This window comes from Equus caballus, chromosome 25, assembly GCF_041296265.1.
Source record: "Equus caballus isolate H_3958 breed thoroughbred chromosome 25, TB-T2T, whole genome shotgun sequence".
Taxonomy (NCBI): domain Eukaryota; kingdom Metazoa; phylum Chordata; class Mammalia; order Perissodactyla; family Equidae; genus Equus; species Equus caballus.
Genome location: NC_091708.1, coordinates 38,045,264 through 38,053,013, shown reverse-complemented (window position 1 = coordinate 38,053,013; position 7,750 = coordinate 38,045,264). Strand labels below are relative to the sequence as shown.

Here is a 7,750-nt window from a genome sequence, read left to right as displayed (position 1 = left end):
AGCCACCTTTATCATATAACAAATAGTTACACATACTTGAATTATTATGTTGGCTCATTCACTTAATTGTGCGTTCATACTGTTGCGAGTTGTTATGCCTTCACAATGCATTGTCATTCACTCGTTCACTCACTCACTCACTCACTCATTCAACAAATATGTATTGAGTTGGTCTGTGGACCAGGTGCTGTCCCAGAAACTGCGAATCAGCAGCGGACAATGGAGCAGGAGCAACATCATCCTCCTGGTACTTGCATTTTAATATCTGACCTTGGAAGCGGCTCCCACCTCGATCAATTTCATTTATTAAGACGTTCTTAGGCGTTCTTGCCTATTTATAACTCCCAATGAACTGATGTTGGCAAGTAAGAAAATACATTTGGGATTTAATTGGCACTGAATTAAATCTATGGATTAATCTTAATGGAATTGACATTTTTTATTCTTTTCCATGAGCACAGCAGGCGTTTCCATATAGTCAATTCTTATTTTTACATTAAATTTAGTCTCACATGTTTATTGCTAAGTTTGTTGCTATGTATTTTATATTTTTGTTGCCATCATGAATGTCATCTTTTTCCCATCATATATTCTAGACGATTAATTCTGGTACACAGGAAAGGTATCGATTTTTGAATATTTAAGTCAGCATCTTACTAAATTCCCTGATTAACTGTAATAGTTTCCAGTTGGTCTTTTGGATTTCTTAGGTAAGTAAGCATATAATACGTGAAAAATAATTTCCCCCCTTCTTTCTTGTAGTTTTACCACTTGTTTGGTTTTCTTTTCTTCTCCTGTTGTATTGACTGGTGCCGGATTTCCGAGGTGTGTTGGTAAACGTTTAACAACCAGCTCTCCAGGGAAAATAACCCTGATTTGCAGCGCTTGCCAATTTCCATGGTGTAAATACCCCCACCGTGGCCAATCCTAAGCTACCAAAGTGCTGTCCTTGGACATACTGGGAAGAGATGCTCACCTCTCGACGCCAGGATAAGCTCATGGTCCCCAGCCTCAGATGGTTTCACATGAACTCTTCCATGTTTCCTGGTCAGCTCCCACTCCTATTCTCCACTCTTGCCAGCTTTCTCCACTCTCCTCAAATTGTCCACCTCATCATCCTGCCTTCCCTTAGCTGGTGAGGTCGCAGCTTGCTCCCATTGAACTTATTTGCTTATCTCCATAGGGATCTTCAGGATGATCGAGGAGCGGGGCTTGCTTAGCCCTCCTTCCCCTCTTCCACTTGGGGGTCTATGCCATCAGCGAACCCCAAACCTTCCCTCTCTTCTGGAGCTTCCTCATCAACGTTTAAACAGGCTCACGTCTCCCCAATCCTAAAAAAAAGTAAAGAAAAACAATTCACCACCTTCAACCCCTCTGTATCTTGCTACTGGACCTCATGGTCAATATTCCCCAAAGAACTGTCTGCTCTGCTCTCTCTTTTCTCCCACTGATTTCTGGACCATGCAGTCTGGCTTCTTCTCCCACCTCTGTATGGAAGCAGCTCACATCGAGGTCACCACTGATGCTGCTGTTGCTAAACCCAACAGACGCTGCTGTGCCCTTATCTTCCTGACTTGGCGGTAGCTTTCAACTCCGCTCACAACTCCCTCGTCTGTGGAACATTCCTCCTGGCTGTGGGATTCTGCGCTCTGGATTCCCTCCTCCTCTCACACTGCTTAGGCTCCCTCACCAGTTCCTCTTCCAGCCCCCTGGAGGCCTCTCAGGATCCCACCTGCTCTCCTTGCCCATCGACCTATACCCTTTCCTCCTTCATGTCGATCTTCACCTCTAGGGTCTGGACTCCCCCGTCTCCCCAAGCCCAGGCCAGACATTTGAAAATGGCACTTGGTGGGCCTCTGAAGAGAAATAATTGTGATCATAATGATGATGGGGGAACTGGGGCTGTCAACCAAAGTCTAGAGCAATGAGATCATGGTTCTGGAACAACAGCAGGGCCCTCACCTCCCACATCAGCTACCTGGCCTCCGTTGGGTTGGCAGAAAGAGCTTCTTTTGGGCATGAACCAAGGATGACATCCAATTCTTCTCTGACTCATCATCAAGGGAACTGAACCCAACCTCACTGCTGCATGCAGGCCACATTTTAGGTCCTAATAGGGACCCTCCACATCAGGGACAGCAGCCAAGACAGGAACAATACGGAAGAAGAGCTGCAGGGTCAGTGCTGGTGGCAGCAGCTGGCAGTTAGCAAACCATGCAGTAGCAGCTGTGTCCTGGTCCTGCTCTCACACCCCGAGACTGGCCCCCCAAGGACACTGCCATGGGTGTGACATGGACCCTCACACTCCCTCCTGGGCATGCTTTGATAAGGATCCTGTCAGGGGGTGGGGGATCCCAGCATTTCCAGTGGGTGGGAGCTCAGAGACAAACAGGATTTGATTTTTTGTGGCTATTGACATCCCTCATTATTAATCGAAGGCCTTGAGTAAGTCAGCTAACTTCTTGGAAGCCCCACTTCTAACCTGTGAAATGGGACCCCTAATATTAATACTCTATAGGTTGTTATTCGGAGTCAGCGATATCACAGGCACAGAGGCTCACTACCTGGCAGCAGGTCTCACCACTATTACTGGTTGCCTCGAGAACCTAGAGAAAAGGAGTCCCAGAGAGAGAAGAAAAGCCAGCAAGCGCCTACAGAATCGTGGACCCCATTGAAGCTGTCGCCTCCTCTGTGGCTGGGGGAGGGAGGGTCCCCATGCATACAGATGGGGAAGGAGGAGCTCCCTCCCCGGCAGAGTGGGAACTCGGTGCCCCCTTTCCTCTGTCACCGAGGCCTATATTAAGAACACTAAATGTCAGCACAGACGCTTTAACTGCTAATGGGTGGGTGAAAGGCAGGTGGGACGCAGGTGTGTTGGAGGGAAGAGAGGAGTCAGGAGGTAGAAAAAAGCAAGGAGAAGGCAGAGTCGGGGAGACAGAAAAGCAAGATTAAATGAATTAGGGTTTGCAGCAGGAGGAAGCAGGCAGCCAGAGGAATGGCAGGACCAGTCCACGGGACGTTCATGACCAGCCCAGGGAAGCTGCGGGGTCAGGGCAGCCTGACTCCCCGAGGGTCAGGAAAGACTGCTCGAGTCTCGGCTTCAAACCCCCGCAAAGACCTCCACTTGGGGCGTGGATGGGGCTGGTGAACGGGCCTGCCTCCCGCAAAGCAGACTGTCTGCGGAGGCGGCTGTCAAAGCAAAGCGCCGTTGCTAAGGGAACCGCCTGGGAAGAGCCTCGTTGGAGATGAAGTCACCCACCTCCGGCAGCCGCGGGGTTCGGGGTACGGGAGGGGCCTGGTGCTTCCCCGGGTCTGCTGTGCTGTCCGCCCAGCCAGGCTTCGGTCCCTGGAGGGCAGAGACCCTGCCTCCTCCGACTGCTCCCAGATCAGGCCACCCATTAGCGGGATGGGGCCGTGCTGATGACTGTTACAAACAGCAATGACCAAAGAAAGCTTGGACAAAGGGTCCTGGAGCAAAGGAGCCTGGGAGGGGACAGTAACGCCTGCCTGCCCAAGGGTCCTCTGGTGCCAAAGGAGTTCCAGAACCCCAGGCCACAACCCTACAGGAGGACATGTGTGATTCCACATGAGGGTTAAAGTGACTTACAAAGGGCTTTCAACTAAATTAGGATGAGCATTTCAGTTAAATGGAGGAGTGCGGGTGGAGAAGGCAGGGCAAAAGTGTGCAAGGACTCTGAGGCCTAGGCTTGGAACCGGCACAGGGTCTCTTCTGTCACATTCTATCATCCAAAGTAAGTCAAAGACCCGAGGGGTGGGGAACCAGGCTCTCCTCTCGGGGATCTGGGGAGAGGCGAAGAATTGCGGCCATTTTTAAATGCAGTCGACCACAGAGGTGATTGAGAACGTGGATTGGACTCAAGTTCTCACTCCCAAACCACTTGCTGTGTGATCTCGGGCACATTGCTTTCCTCCTCTGAGTCTCAGTTTCTTTGTCTAAAAAGTGGTCAAAGCAAACTCCTCCTCCCCCAAGAGTTTTGTGACAGCTCAGAGAGATGGCACATTCAAAGTATCTGGCATGGTGCCTGGGACCTAGTGGGTGCCAGCAAATGTGGTTCCCTCCCTTTATCCTGGGAGACGGGGGACTTCTGCCACCTGGCCAGCCATGGATGAGGATCTGACTGTTTCTTGCTGTGCAGGAAAAGGCTGGGGGCCCGGCTGGGGGTCTGTTCCACCCCCAGCCCCTCCCCACCCTTCCTCTTGCCTCCTCTGGAGCCCTCCTGCTGAGAACTCGGAGCACCCGGGGCCTTAAGGATAGTTAAGTAGCAAACTATGTGTTCATAATAAAATTTGCCGCTTCTCACAGACATCCAATTTGCTTACCATCCAAAGAGAAGAATTGGGTGCCTGCTTCCGAAACGGTTTTAATCTCTGCCATGGAATGCTTCTGGCAGGGTTTTTCAACTGGAAAATAGGAAATGAGTTAGAAACAATGGAGGAACGTGAATAATCTCACTTAAGATGTTTGATCTTGAGATGAGATGAAGTTGAAATCGATTTCCCGGTTCACAGCCTGACACAGCGGGAGCGAGGGGAGGGGGCTGGGGGTGGTGAGACATCCAGGCCTGACTGGCCCCCAGGTCAGGCCCGGACATGGACCCTCCCACACCCCTGGCCCAGGGAACTCCCCCCAGTCCCTGCAAAACTCTGGCAAACTGCATAGTGAGTGGGAGACAACCCTGGTCCCATCGCTCTGAAGGTAGACCTGACCGAAGGTTTCTCCATAAACCAGTATCTTCTGTTAATGGTTGACAGACCAACCAGGCATCTCTTTAACGGATGTTTGCTCTGTACCTTCCATGTGCGGTGGCCTCTCCTAGGCACTGGACCTCGAGACTTGAATAAAACCCACTCCCTATCCTCAAAGAATTTACCAGCATTGGCTAGGTCCAGGATGGAGCATTAGGAGCTAATGTTTATGGAGCCTGCTCTGTGCAGGCATGGGCTAAAGATGCTGCATTCATTAACCTACTACATCCTCACAGAACCTGTGATATGGGGGTTCTTGGACTCTCTTTCCAGGTGGGGAAGTGGGCTTGGAGACAAGAGTATCTCACCCTTCCAAGGACAGGATCCAGGTGTGACTGTAGAGTCTGGGCCCTTTGCACGGGGCATACTCCGCACAGGCAGGTGGTGGAGCCCAGGGAGCCGTGAGGAGGCACAGGCAGCCTGGACCCACGGGAGCCAGATTCTAGGCAGCAGGCAGGACCTGCTGCCCCCGGCCCCGCTCATTGTGAAGCAGCCCACCCTACTTGGAGAGCCCGGCCCCTCTCGAAGCCAAGCCAGGCAGGGTGAGGGGGTACCTATACCCTCATCTTCACGCGGACACGCTCACACATCACCCAACACACAGGCCTAGACAGACACACACATTTATAAATACGTACACACAACACGCACCACCCGGCCAAATGGACCTGGATACGCATACATACGTGCATGCACATATGCACATACACGTGCTCACACATGATCTAAGACTGACAACTCCTGGGGGGCAGAGACCACGTCGGTCTTGCTCACCTCTCTGTCCCCCAGCACAGTTCCTGGCTCATAGTGGGGCCCTTATAAACAGTGATGAAGTTGAATTCGATTCCCACAAGTGTGCACACACACAGACACACATATGTGTGACTTGTGTGCAGGGCGGCTGACGCCAAGGGAGGGGTGGTTAAGACTCTGCAGCTCTCAGTAGGGTTGGACCTTTGCAGGTGGAACCTAGAGGGTGGGCTGGGCCTTGCGGGGCTCATGGCTCTCTGTTCCTGCTCTTCCAGTCTGGCTCGCCTCAGGGAGCCAGCCCATCCAAAGGCGTCTGTCCAGCCTTCCGGGCCCCGAGGCTTCATAGGGTGACCCCAAGCCCCCCATAATGGCTTCCACCAGGGCCTGGCCTCTCGGGGTCCTAGGTTGGGGGTTTAATGCATTATTGATTTCCCCACAAGGGAAAGTGCTGCAGCCATGGGTCCAGGTAGCTTATTTTGTGCGTCGATGACATTCAGGTACTAGTGAAAAATTATACCAATTATTAAATCAGCCATTATTACTTCAAAGTGCAATCAGTTGTCACAGCGGAGAGAGCTTGCACGGCGCGTTATTAGTCGGGCTGTGTGCACAGGGAAAGTGCTGAGAGGGGAGACTTTAACCAAAGGGCAAATGCATGAAATTTACTTAGAAATAGCGATTTATCACCCCTGGGTTTCCTACTGCTCAAATCCAGGCAGACACTTCGCTGGCAGGAGACAGGCTCCGCGGCCGCCCCTGCCTCCTGCAGCTCCCACCCTGACAGGAAATGAAAAATTGAGAAGTCGTTGTAACAGCTTAAAGATGCATTATCCTTTTTGATGTGCAATTTGAGCTTCATATCCAAAGGCAGATGAAATCACAGGCACCCACGCCAGGCAGAGCAGGGCGGAGGGACCCACCTTTCTGAGTTTGGGAAGGGGGCCGTGGGGGCACCCAGCCCAGGCCAGCCCCATCTGGCCCCCGCTGGCCTTTCCAAGCTCGGAGGAGACCAGGGGGCCAGGCCTGGGGTCAAGGAGAGAGAGATGTCCCGCTGGGGTGGAAGGGGAGAGGGAAGAAAGAGATATCGAATGAAGAGAGAAAGATGTAAGGAGACAGAGACACAGAGAGAAAGAGATACAAGACTGTGAAAGAGAGTGAGAAATGAAGGATGGGGCAAAGTGAGAGACAGAGAGAGAGAGAGAGAGAAAGAGAGAAGAAAGATGGACAGACAGACAGAAAACCACCAATGGAAACTAAGTGTGTGCAAATGCTGCTCACCCTGGGGAAGGTGTGTGCACCTGTGAGTGGGTGAGAGTGTGAGTGTGCACAAGTGTGAGGGTCTGTGTGTGCGTGTGTGTCAGTGCCAGTGGGTGACCCTCGACCTCCCGGTCTCTGGTCCAGGCATATGCAGGAGGAAGCAGAAATACCCTTTCTTGGTTTTTATGGATGCCATGAATCCCTCCTCCATTAGCGCACAGGCCAGTGAGGCCCCAGAGCCACCCCCACCATCTGCCAATCCCCCCCACTTACGGCATCAGGCCTGGCATGGCCCACTTACCCCCCGATAGCCCCTGGTCACGGGTCACCTACAGCTGAGGGTCGAGTGAAGCCCTCGCCTTAGCTGCCAGTAGAGGAGAAGGGAAACAGATTGATGACTCAGAAAAACCCGGGAGACTCTTGCCTCCACTGCTGTGTGACCTTGAGCAAGTGACGGCATCTCTCTGAGACTCTCTCCTTATTTGGCAGACAGGCTCAGAGTTGTGTGGAGAGCTGAGATCCTGCGTGGGCCCTTCACAGAGCTCCGGCCAGCCTCAGAGGGCCCGGTCACAGCGCGGCCACAGCTCACAGGGCCCCGAGATGGTCCCCTGTGCTTCCATTCGCCAGGTGCCTGAGGTTGAAGACCTTAGACCCTTTCACCTGACAGGATGCTCCATGGCCTTAAAACCAACCCTGATGTTTAAGGATACCAGATGGCAGGGTAGGGCTCCCAGGAGGACATCAAATGGATGACACACACAAGACCCCATTCTCTACATGCACCTAAAAAAGATGGACGGGAAGCTCTCAGAGAGAGAGAGTGTGCAGCAGAGAGCACTGGCCCGGGCCTGGCAGGTCTGGGCAGCATCCACCTGAATGGAAACTCCTCGAGGGCAGAGGTGTTTGTTCCTCGTGCCCATCACTCAAATATTTGTTGAATGAATAAATCACTTACCGCTCTCAAGCTGAGTGACCT

General features: G+C 52.2%; 1 long non-coding RNA gene across 1 annotated transcript; it reads right to left on the bottom strand.

The window, feature by feature from the left end:
- Window positions 1-414: 414 nt before the first annotated feature.
- Window positions 415-7,216, bottom strand: LOC111770599 (uncharacterized). The gene is made up of 3 exons (XR_011432412.1): window positions 7,076-7,216; window positions 4,342-4,422; window positions 415-1,331 (listed from the first exon to the last, which is right to left on the bottom strand). It is a non-coding gene; the product is annotated as an uncharacterized lncRNA (long non-coding RNA).
- Window positions 7,217-7,750: the final 534 nt, after the last annotated feature.